The 15,167-nt window shown below is 35.8% G+C and overlaps 18 non-coding genes across 18 annotated transcripts; 9 read left to right on the top strand and 9 right to left on the bottom strand.

Moving 5' to 3' along the window:
* Positions 1-1,614: 1,614 nt before the first annotated feature.
* Positions 1,615-1,696, bottom strand: Trnal-aag (transfer RNA leucine (anticodon AAG)). The gene has a single exon. It is a non-coding gene; the product is annotated as a tRNA-Leu (tRNA).
* An 808-nt stretch (positions 1,697-2,504) lies between these two features.
* On the top strand, positions 2,505-2,595 carry Trnam-cau (transfer RNA methionine (anticodon CAU)). Its single transcript is given in 2 exon segments — positions 2,505-2,541; positions 2,560-2,595. It is a non-coding gene; the product is annotated as a tRNA-Met (tRNA).
* A 309-nt stretch (positions 2,596-2,904) lies between these two features.
* On the bottom strand, positions 2,905-2,986 carry Trnal-aag (transfer RNA leucine (anticodon AAG)). Its single transcript has one exon. It is a non-coding gene; the product is annotated as a tRNA-Leu (tRNA).
* Positions 2,987-3,794: 808 nt separating this feature from the next.
* Trnam-cau (transfer RNA methionine (anticodon CAU)) lies at positions 3,795-3,885 on the top strand. Its single transcript is given in 2 exon segments — positions 3,795-3,831; positions 3,850-3,885. It is a non-coding gene; the product is annotated as a tRNA-Met (tRNA).
* Positions 3,886-4,194: 309 nt separating this feature from the next.
* Positions 4,195-4,276, bottom strand: Trnal-aag (transfer RNA leucine (anticodon AAG)). Its single transcript has one exon. It is a non-coding gene; the product is annotated as a tRNA-Leu (tRNA).
* Positions 4,277-5,084: 808 nt separating this feature from the next.
* Trnam-cau (transfer RNA methionine (anticodon CAU)) lies at positions 5,085-5,175 on the top strand. The gene is given in 2 exon segments: positions 5,085-5,121; positions 5,140-5,175. It is a non-coding gene; the product is annotated as a tRNA-Met (tRNA).
* A 309-nt stretch (positions 5,176-5,484) lies between these two features.
* On the bottom strand, positions 5,485-5,566 carry Trnal-aag (transfer RNA leucine (anticodon AAG)). Its single transcript has one exon. It is a non-coding gene; the product is annotated as a tRNA-Leu (tRNA).
* Positions 5,567-6,374: 808 nt separating this feature from the next.
* On the top strand, positions 6,375-6,465 carry Trnam-cau (transfer RNA methionine (anticodon CAU)). The gene is given in 2 exon segments: positions 6,375-6,411; positions 6,430-6,465. It is a non-coding gene; the product is annotated as a tRNA-Met (tRNA).
* A 309-nt stretch (positions 6,466-6,774) lies between these two features.
* Trnal-aag (transfer RNA leucine (anticodon AAG)) lies at positions 6,775-6,856 on the bottom strand. The gene has a single exon. It is a non-coding gene; the product is annotated as a tRNA-Leu (tRNA).
* Positions 6,857-7,664: 808 nt separating this feature from the next.
* Positions 7,665-7,755, top strand: Trnam-cau (transfer RNA methionine (anticodon CAU)). Its single transcript is given in 2 exon segments — positions 7,665-7,701; positions 7,720-7,755. It is a non-coding gene; the product is annotated as a tRNA-Met (tRNA).
* A 309-nt stretch (positions 7,756-8,064) lies between these two features.
* Trnal-aag (transfer RNA leucine (anticodon AAG)) lies at positions 8,065-8,146 on the bottom strand. The gene has a single exon. It is a non-coding gene; the product is annotated as a tRNA-Leu (tRNA).
* A 797-nt stretch (positions 8,147-8,943) lies between these two features.
* Positions 8,944-9,034, top strand: Trnam-cau (transfer RNA methionine (anticodon CAU)). The gene is given in 2 exon segments: positions 8,944-8,980; positions 8,999-9,034. It is a non-coding gene; the product is annotated as a tRNA-Met (tRNA).
* A 309-nt stretch (positions 9,035-9,343) lies between these two features.
* Trnal-aag (transfer RNA leucine (anticodon AAG)) lies at positions 9,344-9,425 on the bottom strand. Its single transcript has one exon. It is a non-coding gene; the product is annotated as a tRNA-Leu (tRNA).
* Positions 9,426-10,233: 808 nt separating this feature from the next.
* On the top strand, positions 10,234-10,324 carry Trnam-cau (transfer RNA methionine (anticodon CAU)). The gene is given in 2 exon segments: positions 10,234-10,270; positions 10,289-10,324. It is a non-coding gene; the product is annotated as a tRNA-Met (tRNA).
* Positions 10,325-10,633: 309 nt separating this feature from the next.
* Positions 10,634-10,715, bottom strand: Trnal-aag (transfer RNA leucine (anticodon AAG)). The gene has a single exon. It is a non-coding gene; the product is annotated as a tRNA-Leu (tRNA).
* An 808-nt stretch (positions 10,716-11,523) lies between these two features.
* Trnam-cau (transfer RNA methionine (anticodon CAU)) lies at positions 11,524-11,614 on the top strand. Its single transcript is given in 2 exon segments — positions 11,524-11,560; positions 11,579-11,614. It is a non-coding gene; the product is annotated as a tRNA-Met (tRNA).
* A 309-nt stretch (positions 11,615-11,923) lies between these two features.
* Trnal-aag (transfer RNA leucine (anticodon AAG)) lies at positions 11,924-12,005 on the bottom strand. The gene has a single exon. It is a non-coding gene; the product is annotated as a tRNA-Leu (tRNA).
* An 808-nt stretch (positions 12,006-12,813) lies between these two features.
* On the top strand, positions 12,814-12,904 carry Trnam-cau (transfer RNA methionine (anticodon CAU)). Its single transcript is given in 2 exon segments — positions 12,814-12,850; positions 12,869-12,904. It is a non-coding gene; the product is annotated as a tRNA-Met (tRNA).
* Positions 12,905-15,167: the final 2,263 nt, after the last annotated feature.

Raw genomic sequence — 15,167 nt, forward strand, 5'->3', positions numbered from 1 at the left:
CAGATCGTTCATCTGAAATAATTCAAATAACGAGTGAAAAGGTATCGACAAATACCTTAGATATAATGGATTTTGAAGATGACCCGTCTGTGGCCTCCGCTACTACAGGTAACATTGATATTATAGAGAATCCAAATATAGAACTGTCTATCGATACAGGTAATGAATTGTCTATGTCACCAACCTGTTTAACAAGTGAAAGTGTAAACAATGTAAATAAAAATAAACATAGTGTATCTGTTGGGAGAATTGAAAAGAATAAATGCACCGTAGATGAATCAATGTGTACAATTAGTCAAACGATTAATAGTGATAGTGTATCTACTCCGTCAACATGTGATAAATTGAAAGAACGTAATAAAACTGTACAAGCTAGTAGATTTATATATAAAATTGTTTTAAAACAAAACCGAAGTGGTATGGACATATTGATTGGAAAAACGCATAGAGGACTTCTGATATTATATAATATGGGCCATAAAAATGTTGAAACTGTCAATCGCGGGGAACGAGAATACCGGTTATTGAACAAAGTTGTAACCGAGGATTTTAAAGATGTTAGACAAACACAACTGATGACTGATGCAGTCCGTCAAGGAATACTGGAGATTGAAAACGTGGCTTGTGGAAATAAAAAAGTGTAAAATTTGTTTAAGTATTTTATAATTTGTTTTTGTAATGAGAGTGTGTATGTTTCTGTGAGAAAATGGGAAAAAATGTTTTTGCTGAATTATGATAATTGGATTGTGATTTTGTTTGCTTGTCTTATTATTGCTGATAATTGACTTAATATTTAATACTTTTGAATTTATTTGCATGGTGGAATGGAGACCAGCCCTTTGCGATCTTTTATTTCGATTGTATCAATTTTCGTCAAATGTAGGACAATGATACAGTACTGTACAAACACTAAAACTCTTTAATTTTTCATTGTATTCGGTGTAGGCTTTTATAATTTGAATGTATGAGCTGAATGGTAGATTAGAATGAGATTGAATATAAGTATAGGGATATGATGTTCTTCCATAGAAAATGATAGATGAGTATACGAAAGTTGATATTAATCAGATAATTATGTTCGTTAAAAATATTTCACGCAATATAGATAATTTTGCAAATATGATTCATTTTCAGAGAAAGGACAATAAATAATGAAAATGTTTTTATATTTGTGTAAGTGAAACTGTGATATGTTGTATATATGAATTGTGAATATAATAAAGATAAAAAAAAAAGCGCGTCAGTCTCATAATCACAAATGACAGAGCGATCTGAAGGTCGTGAGTTCGATCCTCACCCGGGGCATAGTTTTTTTCTACCCGTTACTCTTGTTTTCAACGCATTTCTGATAGTTCTGAAAACTTGTGTCATACATTTGTACCTGTAATATGCTATTTTCTGTAATGTTTGTCATGCATTTTAAAGTGCATTGAGATAGCGTTCAGCATTTGAAATATATATACTATTATCAAGGATTAAACAGAATAATTCTTTTCTATTAAGTATTACAACAATTTTAATATCTTCTGAGTATTAACTTTTTATCCATTTCATATTTTGTCAACCAATGCAAAAATCGATAAACTACTTTTCTAACTTACTAAAAAAATCACTTGGCAGCGGTGGGATTCGAACCCACGCCTCCGAGGAGACTGGTGCCTTAAACCAGCGCCTTAGACCGCTCGGCCACGCTACCGACGCTTTATATGTGAGCTAAATCAAGATATCATTCGTTTACAACATTTACAACTGTACGTATAATATGTCTTATAGGCATACATTACGAAATATTACGTAGAAATATGTTTCTTTATGGTTTTCCTATTTCAAACTAAAAAAATTCATTGTTTATACTAATTGCAATGCAATCATATTATATATTCCGCTTCTTTCTCTAACCAGATCGAGCTATCCATTATTTGTTAAGTTCAGTTTTTGGGGGGAATGTCTATATATGGTAACATGCATAGTTTTGACTGAGAATTTGATACTCACAAGTAACTTCATACCGGAACGGAGGGGCGGTTTTCACCATTTCACATTGGACGGAACCATGCCATCTAGATTGTTCATTGTTGAGGGCGCGATCGAAGCAACCGTTTAGTCATGGGTAGAAAGTATAACGCTTGAACGCGAGCTCGCTATATCTGATCATCGAAACGTGATAAATGCACGTGCAAAACGGGCAAATTGGAAAGCAAACTATTTCTCGTTAGCAACAAATTGCCTCCGCAGATTATTATTCTGACGAGGGTCTATCTAAGCACGACTCAATTTACCTTTGGAGAAAAGAAAATGAAAAAACCTCTCAAACAATTAAAAGTATTTCAAATAGTAAAGAACTATAAAAGTGAACAACCAACACAGCTCATTATGTTTTGAAATGTGTTTCCTTTAAGATAAATATGTTTCTTTCTGCCCTACATTCACCTTGACAAGTAACTACAATGTTAATGGTAATGTTATGAAGTATTTACACCTTAAATTGGAGTTTTAGAATCATGGCCTCGGTAGCGCAGTAGGTAGCGCGTCAGTCTCATAATCACAAATGACAGAGCGATCTGAAGGTCGTGAGTTCGATCCTCACCCGGGGCATAGTTTTTTTCTACCCGTTACTCTTGTTTTCAACGCATTTCTGATAGTTCTGAAAACTTGTGTCATACATTTGTACCTGTAATATGCTATTTTCTGTAATGTTTGTCATGCATTTTAAAGTGCATTGAGATAGCGTTCAGCATTTGAAATATATATACTATTATCAAGGATTAAACAGAATAATTCTTTTCTATTAAGTATTACAACAATTTTAATATCTTCTGAGTATTAACTTTTTATCCATTTCATATTTTGTCAACCAATGCAAAAATCGATAAACTACTTTTCTAACTTACTAAAAAAATCACTTGGCAGCGGTGGGATTCGAACCCACGCCTCCGAGGAGACTGGTGCCTTAAACCAGCGCCTTAGACCGCTCGGCCACGCTACCGACGCTTTATATGTGAGCTAAATCAAGATATCATTCGTTTACAACATTTACAACTGTACGTATAATATGTCTTATAGGCATACATTACGAAATATTACGTAGAAATATGTTTCTTTATGGTTTTCCTATTTCAAACTAAAAAAATTCATTGTTTATACTAATTGCAATGCAATCATATTATATATTCCGCTTCTTTCTCTAACCAGATCGAGCTATCCATTATTTGTTAAGTTCAGTTTTTGGGGGGAATGTCTATATATGGTAACATGCATAGTTTTGACTGAGAATTTGATACTCACAAGTAACTTCATACCGGAACGGAGGGGCGGTTTTCACCATTTCACATTGGACGGAACCATGCCATCTAGATTGTTCATTGTTGAGGGCGCGATCGAAGCAACCGTTTAGTCATGGGTAGAAAGTATAACGCTTGAACGCGAGCTCGCTATATCTGATCATCGAAACGTGATAAATGCACGTGCAAAACGGGCAAATTGGAAAGCAAACTATTTCTCGTTAGCAACAAATTGCCTCCGCAGATTATTATTCTGACGAGGGTCTATCTAAGCACGACTCAATTTACCTTTGGAGAAAAGAAAATGAAAAAACCTCTCAAACAATTAAAAGTATTTCAAATAGTAAAGAACTATAAAAGTGAACAACCAACACAGCTCATTATGTTTTGAAATGTGTTTCCTTTAAGATAAATATGTTTCTTTCTGCCCTACATTCACCTTGACAAGTAACTACAATGTTAATGGTAATGTTATGAAGTATTTACACCTTAAATTGGAGTTTTAGAATCATGGCCTCGGTAGCGCAGTAGGTAGCGCGTCAGTCTCATAATCACAAATGACAGAGCGATCTGAAGGTCGTGAGTTCGATCCTCACCCGGGGCATAGTTTTTTTCTACCCGTTACTCTTGTTTTCAACGCATTTCTGATAGTTCTGAAAACTTGTGTCATACATTTGTACCTGTAATATGCTATTTTCTGTAATGTTTGTCATGCATTTTAAAGTGCATTGAGATAGCGTTCAGCATTTGAAATATATATACTATTATCAAGGATTAAACAGAATAATTCTTTTCTATTAAGTATTACAACAATTTTAATATCTTCTGAGTATTAACTTTTTATCCATTTCATATTTTGTCAACCAATGCAAAAATCGATAAACTACTTTTCTAACTTACTAAAAAAATCACTTGGCAGCGGTGGGATTCGAACCCACGCCTCCGAGGAGACTGGTGCCTTAAACCAGCGCCTTAGACCGCTCGGCCACGCTACCGACGCTTTATATGTGAGCTAAATCAAGATATCATTCGTTTACAACATTTACAACTGTACGTATAATATGTCTTATAGGCATACATTACGAAATATTACGTAGAAATATGTTTCTTTATGGTTTTCCTATTTCAAACTAAAAAAATTCATTGTTTATACTAATTGCAATGCAATCATATTATATATTCCGCTTCTTTCTCTAACCAGATCGAGCTATCCATTATTTGTTAAGTTCAGTTTTTGGGGGGAATGTCTATATATGGTAACATGCATAGTTTTGACTGAGAATTTGATACTCACAAGTAACTTCATACCGGAACGGAGGGGCGGTTTTCACCATTTCACATTGGACGGAACCATGCCATCTAGATTGTTCATTGTTGAGGGCGCGATCGAAGCAACCGTTTAGTCATGGGTAGAAAGTATAACGCTTGAACGCGAGCTCGCTATATCTGATCATCGAAACGTGATAAATGCACGTGCAAAACGGGCAAATTGGAAAGCAAACTATTTCTCGTTAGCAACAAATTGCCTCCGCAGATTATTATTCTGACGAGGGTCTATCTAAGCACGACTCAATTTACCTTTGGAGAAAAGAAAATGAAAAAACCTCTCAAACAATTAAAAGTATTTCAAATAGTAAAGAACTATAAAAGTGAACAACCAACACAGCTCATTATGTTTTGAAATGTGTTTCCTTTAAGATAAATATGTTTCTTTCTGCCCTACATTCACCTTGACAAGTAACTACAATGTTAATGGTAATGTTATGAAGTATTTACACCTTAAATTGGAGTTTTAGAATCATGGCCTCGGTAGCGCAGTAGGTAGCGCGTCAGTCTCATAATCACAAATGACAGAGCGATCTGAAGGTCGTGAGTTCGATCCTCACCCGGGGCATAGTTTTTTTCTACCCGTTACTCTTGTTTTCAACGCATTTCTGATAGTTCTGAAAACTTGTGTCATACATTTGTACCTGTAATATGCTATTTTCTGTAATGTTTGTCATGCATTTTAAAGTGCATTGAGATAGCGTTCAGCATTTGAAATATATATACTATTATCAAGGATTAAACAGAATAATTCTTTTCTATTAAGTATTACAACAATTTTAATATCTTCTGAGTATTAACTTTTTATCCATTTCATATTTTGTCAACCAATGCAAAAATCGATAAACTACTTTTCTAACTTACTAAAAAAATCACTTGGCAGCGGTGGGATTCGAACCCACGCCTCCGAGGAGACTGGTGCCTTAAACCAGCGCCTTAGACCGCTCGGCCACGCTACCGACGCTTTATATGTGAGCTAAATCAAGATATCATTCGTTTACAACATTTACAACTGTACGTATAATATGTCTTATAGGCATACATTACGAAATATTACGTAGAAATATGTTTCTTTATGGTTTTCCTATTTCAAACTAAAAAAATTCATTGTTTATACTAATTGCAATGCAATCATATTATATATTCCGCTTCTTTCTCTAACCAGATCGAGCTATCCATTATTTGTTAAGTTCAGTTTTTGGGGGGAATGTCTATATATGGTAACATGCATAGTTTTGACTGAGAATTTGATACTCACAAGTAACTTCATACCGGAACGGAGGGGCGGTTTTCACCATTTCACATTGGACGGAACCATGCCATCTAGATTGTTCATTGTTGAGGGCGCGATCGAAGCAACCGTTTAGTCATGGGTAGAAAGTATAACGCTTGAACGCGAGCTCGCTATATCTGATCATCGAAACGTGATAAATGCACGTGCAAAACGGGCAAATTGGAAAGCAAACTATTTCTCGTTAGCAACAAATTGCCTCCGCAGATTATTATTCTGACGAGGGTCTATCTAAGCACGACTCAATTTACCTTTGGAGAAAAGAAAATGAAAAAACCTCTCAAACAATTAAAAGTATTTCAAATAGTAAAGAACTATAAAAGTGAACAACCAACACAGCTCATTATGTTTTGAAATGTGTTTCCTTTAAGATAAATATGTTTCTTTCTGCCCTACATTCACCTTGACAAGTAACTACAATGTTAATGGTAATGTTATGAAGTATTTACACCTTAAATTGGAGTTTTAGAATCATGGCCTCGGTAGCGCAGTAGGTAGCGCGTCAGTCTCATAATCACAAATGACAGAGCGATCTGAAGGTCGTGAGTTCGATCCTCACCCGGGGCATAGTTTTTTTCTACCCGTTACTCTTGTTTTCAACGCATTTCTGATAGTTCTGAAAACTTGTGTCATACATTTGTACCTGTAATATGCTATTTTCTGTAATGTTTGTCATGCATTTTAAAGTGCATTGAGATAGCGTTCAGCATTTGAAATATATATACTATTATCAAGGATTAAACAGAATAATTCTTTTCTATTAAGTATTACAACAATTTTAATATCTTCTGAGTATTAACTTTTTATCCATTTCATATTTTGTCAACCAATGCAAAAATCGATAAACTACTTTTCTAACTTACTAAAAAAATCACTTGGCAGCGGTGGGATTCGAACCCACGCCTCCGAGGAGACTGGTGCCTTAAACCAGCGCCTTAGACCGCTCGGCCACGCTACCGACGCTTTATATGTGAGCTAAATCAAGATATCATTCGTTTACAACATTTACAACTGTACGTATAATATGTCTTATAGGCATACATTACGAAATATTACGTAGAAATATGTTTCTTTATGGTTTTCCTATTTCAAACTAAAAAAATTCATTGTTTATACTAATTGCAATGCAATCATATTATATATTCCGCTTCTTTCTCTAACCAGATCGAGCTATCCATTATTTGTTAAGTTCAGTTTTTGGGGGGAATGTCTATATATGGTAACATGCATAGTTTTGACTGAGAATTTGATACTCACAAGTAACTTCATACCGGAACGGAGGGGCGGTTTTCACCATTTCACATTGGACGGAACCATGCCATCTAGATTGTTCATTGTTGAGGGCGCGATCGAAGCAACCGTTTAGTCATGGGTAGAAAGTATAACGCTTGAACGCGAGCTCGCTATATCTGATCATCGAAACGTGATAAATGCACGTGCAAAACGGGCAAATTGGAAAGCAAACTATTTCTCGTTAGCAACAAATTGCCTCCGCAGATTATTATTCTGACGAGGGTCTATCTAAGCACGACTCAATTTACCTTTGGAGAAAAGAAAATGAAAAAACCTCTCAAACAATTAAAAGTATTTCAAATAGTAAAGAACTATAAAAGTGAACAACCAACACAGCTCATTATGTTTTGAAATGTGTTTCCTTTAAGATAAATATGTTTCTTTCTGCCCTACATTCACCTTGACAAGTAACTACAATGTTAATGGTAATGTTATGAAGTATTTACACCTTAAATTGGAGTTTTAGAATCATGGCCTCGGTAGCGCAGTAGGTAGCGCGTCAGTCTCATAATCACAAATGACAGAGCGATCTGAAGGTCGTGAGTTCGATCCTCACCCGGGGCATAGTTTTTTTCTACCCGTTACTCTTGTTTTCAACGCATTTCTGATAGTTCTGAAAACTTGTGTCATACATTTGTACCTGTAATATGCTATTTTCTGTAATGTTTGTCATGCATTTTAAAGTGCATTGAGATAGCGTTCAGCATTTGAAATATATATACTATTATCAAGGATTAAACAGAATAATTCTTTTCTATTAAGTATTACAACAATTTTAATATCTTCTGAGTATTAACTTTTTATCCATTTCATATTTTGTCAACCAATGCAAAAATCGATAAACTACTTTTCTAACTTACTAAAAAAATCACTTGGCAGCGGTGGGATTCGAACCCACGCCTCCGAGGAGACTGGTGCCTTAAACCAGCGCCTTAGACCGCTCGGCCACGCTACCGACGCTTTATATGTGAGCTAAATCAAGATATCATTCGTTTACAACATTTACAACTGTACGTATAATATGTCTTATAGGCATACATTACGAAATATTACGTAGAAATATGTTTCTTTATGGTTTTCCTATTTCAAACTAAAAAAATTCATTGTTTATACTAATTGCAATGCAATCATATTATATTTCTCTAACCAGATCGAGCTATCCATTATTTGTTAAGTTCAGTTTTTGGGGGGAATGTCTATATATGGTAACATGCATAGTTTTGACTGAGAATTTGATACTCACAAGTAACTTCATACCGGAACGGAGGGGCGGTTTTCACCATTTCACATTGGACGGAACCATGCCATCTAGATTGTTCATTGTTGAGGGCGCGATCGAAGCAACCGTTTAGTCATGGGTAGAAAGTATAACGCTTGAACGCGAGCTCGCTATATCTGATCATCGAAACGTGATAAATGCACGTGCAAAACGGGCAAATTGGAAAGCAAACTATTTCTCGTTAGCAACAAATTGCCTCCGCAGATTATTATTCTGACGAGGGTCTATCTAAGCACGACTCAATTTACCTTTGGAGAAAAGAAAATGAAAAAACCTCTCAAACAATTAAAAGTATTTCAAATAGTAAAGAACTATAAAAGTGAACAACCAACACAGCTCATTATGTTTTGAAATGTGTTTCCTTTAAGATAAATATGTTTCTTTCTGCCCTACATTCACCTTGACAAGTAACTACAATGTTAATGGTAATGTTATGAAGTATTTACACCTTAAATTGGAGTTTTAGAATCATGGCCTCGGTAGCGCAGTAGGTAGCGCGTCAGTCTCATAATCACAAATGACAGAGCGATCTGAAGGTCGTGAGTTCGATCCTCACCCGGGGCATAGTTTTTTTCTACCCGTTACTCTTGTTTTCAACGCATTTCTGATAGTTCTGAAAACTTGTGTCATACATTTGTACCTGTAATATGCTATTTTCTGTAATGTTTGTCATGCATTTTAAAGTGCATTGAGATAGCGTTCAGCATTTGAAATATATATACTATTATCAAGGATTAAACAGAATAATTCTTTTCTATTAAGTATTACAACAATTTTAATATCTTCTGAGTATTAACTTTTTATCCATTTCATATTTTGTCAACCAATGCAAAAATCGATAAACTACTTTTCTAACTTACTAAAAAAATCACTTGGCAGCGGTGGGATTCGAACCCACGCCTCCGAGGAGACTGGTGCCTTAAACCAGCGCCTTAGACCGCTCGGCCACGCTACCGACGCTTTATATGTGAGCTAAATCAAGATATCATTCGTTTACAACATTTACAACTGTACGTATAATATGTCTTATAGGCATACATTACGAAATATTACGTAGAAATATGTTTCTTTATGGTTTTCCTATTTCAAACTAAAAAAATTCATTGTTTATACTAATTGCAATGCAATCATATTATATATTCCGCTTCTTTCTCTAACCAGATCGAGCTATCCATTATTTGTTAAGTTCAGTTTTTGGGGGGAATGTCTATATATGGTAACATGCATAGTTTTGACTGAGAATTTGATACTCACAAGTAACTTCATACCGGAACGGAGGGGCGGTTTTCACCATTTCACATTGGACGGAACCATGCCATCTAGATTGTTCATTGTTGAGGGCGCGATCGAAGCAACCGTTTAGTCATGGGTAGAAAGTATAACGCTTGAACGCGAGCTCGCTATATCTGATCATCGAAACGTGATAAATGCACGTGCAAAACGGGCAAATTGGAAAGCAAACTATTTCTCGTTAGCAACAAATTGCCTCCGCAGATTATTATTCTGACGAGGGTCTATCTAAGCACGACTCAATTTACCTTTGGAGAAAAGAAAATGAAAAAACCTCTCAAACAATTAAAAGTATTTCAAATAGTAAAGAACTATAAAAGTGAACAACCAACACAGCTCATTATGTTTTGAAATGTGTTTCCTTTAAGATAAATATGTTTCTTTCTGCCCTACATTCACCTTGACAAGTAACTACAATGTTAATGGTAATGTTATGAAGTATTTACACCTTAAATTGGAGTTTTAGAATCATGGCCTCGGTAGCGCAGTAGGTAGCGCGTCAGTCTCATAATCACAAATGACAGAGCGATCTGAAGGTCGTGAGTTCGATCCTCACCCGGGGCATAGTTTTTTTCTACCCGTTACTCTTGTTTTCAACGCATTTCTGATAGTTCTGAAAACTTGTGTCATACATTTGTACCTGTAATATGCTATTTTCTGTAATGTTTGTCATGCATTTTAAAGTGCATTGAGATAGCGTTCAGCATTTGAAATATATATACTATTATCAAGGATTAAACAGAATAATTCTTTTCTATTAAGTATTACAACAATTTTAATATCTTCTGAGTATTAACTTTTTATCCATTTCATATTTTGTCAACCAATGCAAAAATCGATAAACTACTTTTCTAACTTACTAAAAAAATCACTTGGCAGCGGTGGGATTCGAACCCACGCCTCCGAGGAGACTGGTGCCTTAAACCAGCGCCTTAGACCGCTCGGCCACGCTACCGACGCTTTATATGTGAGCTAAATCAAGATATCATTCGTTTACAACATTTACAACTGTACGTATAATATGTCTTATAGGCATACATTACGAAATATTACGTAGAAATATGTTTCTTTATGGTTTTCCTATTTCAAACTAAAAAAATTCATTGTTTATACTAATTGCAATGCAATCATATTATATATTCCGCTTCTTTCTCTAACCAGATCGAGCTATCCATTATTTGTTAAGTTCAGTTTTTGGGGGGAATGTCTATATATGGTAACATGCATAGTTTTGACTGAGAATTTGATACTCACAAGTAACTTCATACCGGAACGGAGGGGCGGTTTTCACCATTTCACATTGGACGGAACCATGCCATCTAGATTGTTCATTGTTGAGGGCGCGATCGAAGCAACCGTTTAGTCATGGGTAGAAAGTATAACGCTTGAACGCGAGCTCGCTATATCTGATCATCGAAACGTGATAAATGCACGTGCAAAACGGGCAAATTGGAAAGCAAACTATTTCTCGTTAGCAACAAATTGCCTCCGCAGATTATTATTCTGACGAGGGTCTATCTAAGCACGACTCAATTTACCTTTGGAGAAAAGAAAATGAAAAAACCTCTCAAACAATTAAAAGTATTTCAAATAGTAAAGAACTATAAAAGTGAACAACCAACACAGCTCATTATGTTTTGAAATGTGTTTCCTTTAAGATAAATATGTTTCTTTCTGCCCTACATTCACCTTGACAAGTAACTACAATGTTAATGGTAATGTTATGAAGTATTTACACCTTAAATTGGAGTTTTAGAATCATGGCCTCGGTAGCGCAGTAGGTAGCGCGTCAGTCTCATAATCACAAATGACAGAGCGATCTGAAGGTCGTGAGTTCGATCCTCACCCGGGGCATAGTTTTTTTCTACCCGTTACTCTTGTTTTCAACGCATTTCTGATAGTTCTGAAAACTTGTGTCATACATTTGTACCTGTAATATGCTATTTTCTGTAATGTTTGTCATGCATTTTAAAGTGCATTGAGATAGCGTTCAGCATTTGAAATATATATACTATTATCAAGGATTAAACAGAATAATTCTTTTCTATTAAGTATTACAACAATTTTAATATCTTCTGAGTATTAACTTTTTATCCATTTCATATTTTGTCAACCAATGCAAAAATCGATAAACTACTTTTCTAACTTACTAAAAAAATCACTTGGCAGCGGTGGGATTCGAACCCACGCCTCCGAGGAGACTGGTGCCTTAAACCAGCGCCTTAGACCGCTCGGCCACGCTACCGACGCTTTATATGTGAGCTAAATCAAGATATCATTCGTTTACAACATTTACAACTGTACGTATAATATGTCTTATAGGCATACATTACGAAATATTACGTAGAAATATGTTTCTTTATGGTTTTCCTATTTCAAACTAAAAAAATTCATTGTTTATACTAATTGCAATGCAATCATATTATATATTCCGCTTCTTTCTCTAACCAGATCGAGCTATCCATTATTTGTTAAGTTCAGTTTTTGGGGGGAATGTCTATATATGGTAACATGCATAGTTTTGACTGAGAATTTGATACTCACAAGTAACTTCATACCGGAACGGAGGGGCGGTTTTCACCATTTCACATTGGACGGAACCATGCCATCTAGATTGTTCATTGTTGAGGGCGCGATCGAAGCAACCGTTTAGTCATGGGTAGAAAGTATAACGCTTGAACGCGAGCTCGCTATATCTGATCATCGAAACGTGATAAATGCACGTGCAAAACGGGCAAATTGGAAAGCAAACTATTTCTCGTTAGCAACAAATTGCCTCCGCAGATTATTATTCTGACGAGGGTCTATCTAAGCACGACTCAATTTACCTTTGGAGAAAAGAAAATGAAAAAACCTCTCAAACAATTAAAAGTATTTCAAATAGTAAAGAACTATAAAAGTGAACAACCAACACAGCTCATTATGTTTTGAAATGTGTTTCCTTTAAGATAAATATGTTTCTTTCTGCCCTACATTCACCTTGACAAGTAACTACAATGTTAATGGTAATGTTATGAAGTATTTACACCTTAAATTGGAGTTTTAGAATCATGGCCTCGGTAGCGCAGTAGGTAGCGCGTCAGTCTCATAATCACAAATGACAGAGCGATCTGAAGGTCGTGAGTTCGATCCTCACCCGGGGCATAGTTTTTTTCTACCCGTTACTCTTGTTTTCAACGCATTTCTGATAGTTCTGAAAACTTGTGTCATACATTTGTGGAGGATGAATTGAGCACAGCCCAAGATGGAAGTGTAAACAAGTCTCCGGAAAAATTTCGTTGAATTCGACGGATTATATATGATATATTCATAAACAAAGGTAATTCTGATGAACATTGCATTGTATTTGACATTTTGGAACTGATAAACTGTTTATATATATGCTGTTTACCCCTACTCGGACGATTTAATCGTTTGGAGGAGGGGGGTCGACTTGGGTGCGCTTGACTTTTTTTGTTAGGCAGTGCTTGCTTTGGAATTTAAAAATGTCTCAGTTGGAGCCGAATCGTCCGAATGTAGGAAATTCTCGTAGAAACCCAAAGGAAAAAAGAAATCAGTTTTTTAAACAGAATTATGTGACTGATAATAAATATTATCAGCGAGAATGTACTGTAAGGGTGGAAAAAATTCCTACACAAGTAATTGGAGAAAATGTTGTGATAGATGATATTGAGACTTTAACCGGACTGAATTCTGTATTAGCAGTAGTACGATGCGATTTATCGTCATATGATGTAACCTTTGACTCGAAAGAGAATGCGTTTAAGATGTTACGAGGCGTAGAAATTGCCAATAGAGATTTTGAATGCAGTATGATGTTTTCGGACATAACTGTAGTTTCAGTTATAAAACTACCGTCCTATATTTGTGACGATGAGATTACAAGTAAGATTGAAAGTAAAGGAGTGAAAGTAGTTTCACCTGTTTACAGACGAACCGTACCTGGGACTCAGGTTGCTGATGGCACACGATTCATGAGGTGTAAGTTTCCTCCAGGGGTAGTAGCCCTGCCGTGGTCAATGCCTTTTAAATTTGGCACCGATACCAAATACTATCGTGTGGTTCATAACAACCAAACAAAGGTTTGCTCAGAGTGTTCGTCTCCTGAGCACATGAGAAAAGATTGTCCACATTTTCTGTGTTATGGTTGTGGAGAAACTGGACATGCATTGAAAAGTTGTCGAGCAAAAAAATGTAAATTTTGCCGTAATTTGCCGTTGAAATGTGTTTGTAAGCCTTCAGCCAGATGGGAACGTGAAAACCGTAACCGAGAAGAAAATAATAGAAATTGTGCAGACTGTGGAGAATATTTCTGCATGTGTAAATGTAGAATTTGCGGAAATGCAAACTTGAAATGTACATGTACTTGCTACACATGTGACACAGTTCCATGTGTATGTAAGTGTCACAATTGCCGAAGTGACCCGTGCGTTTGTCCTTGTACTGATTGTTTCAAAGTTCCGTGTGTATGTCGATGCACAGAATGTGATCAACCATCAAAAGATTGTATTTGTATGGTAGCTAATGACAGCAATTCAGACGTTATAATACAAATAAGACCAGATGTAAATAGTGCAGATGAGGAGGATACAGAAACTTTCGTAAAGTCTACTTTCAGTGAAAATGTTCATGACAATGAGAGTAAACTGAGTGAAAAATGTATTGAAGGTGAAGAAAAACATGACAGTGGTGGTGTAGAAAAAGTGCGAAAAACAGAAGTCTCAAAGCTAACAGTAGTGGACGTAGAAGTGCACAATGAGCAAAATGGGGTTCAAGATGGTTTAAAGAGGAAGCGTCCGATTTCAGAGGATGGTACTGGTGACAATGATGATCATAGAACAGATGGTTCAATTGAAAATGACATAGTTGTTAGTGAAAATATTGTAGCTGGAACAGACAGGGAATTAAGTGAAGGTAAAAAAATCAAGAGAGATGATGACACCAATCTCTCCTGCGATGCTGTTGTAGGAGAGAGTGGTGGAATTAATGATGTTGATATGGAGAATAGTCTCTCATTGAATGAAATGATTAGCACCCCGGTTGGTGATGAAGTTATCACCACTGAAGGTGCAAAAGAAAATGAAGAATTGTCTGTCTGTTCTGGTGATGGGTATGAAAGTTCAGTAGAAATACTGGATACAAATAGTGATGTTGATATTAAAATTGTTGGTCAATTTATTAGTGCTAAGCAAGCTCGAAAATTAAAAAAAAACCAGAGAAAGCTTGAAAGGAGATCAAGGTTAAACCCTCCTCCTAATCTAGATGGTAAAGGTGTTAGATCTGTAGGTCAAACTTGTGAAAGTACTAAGATGTAAACAATGGATAAATATGTAATTTTATTTTATTTCATTTTTGCAATGGTGCTTATATGTTCATTTAATTGTAATGGTCTTAGATGTGTAAATAA

The sequence above is a fragment of the Mytilus trossulus genome, chromosome 2 (genome assembly GCF_036588685.1).
Source record: "Mytilus trossulus isolate FHL-02 chromosome 2, PNRI_Mtr1.1.1.hap1, whole genome shotgun sequence".
NCBI lineage: Eukaryota > Metazoa > Mollusca > Bivalvia > Mytilida > Mytilidae > Mytilus > Mytilus trossulus.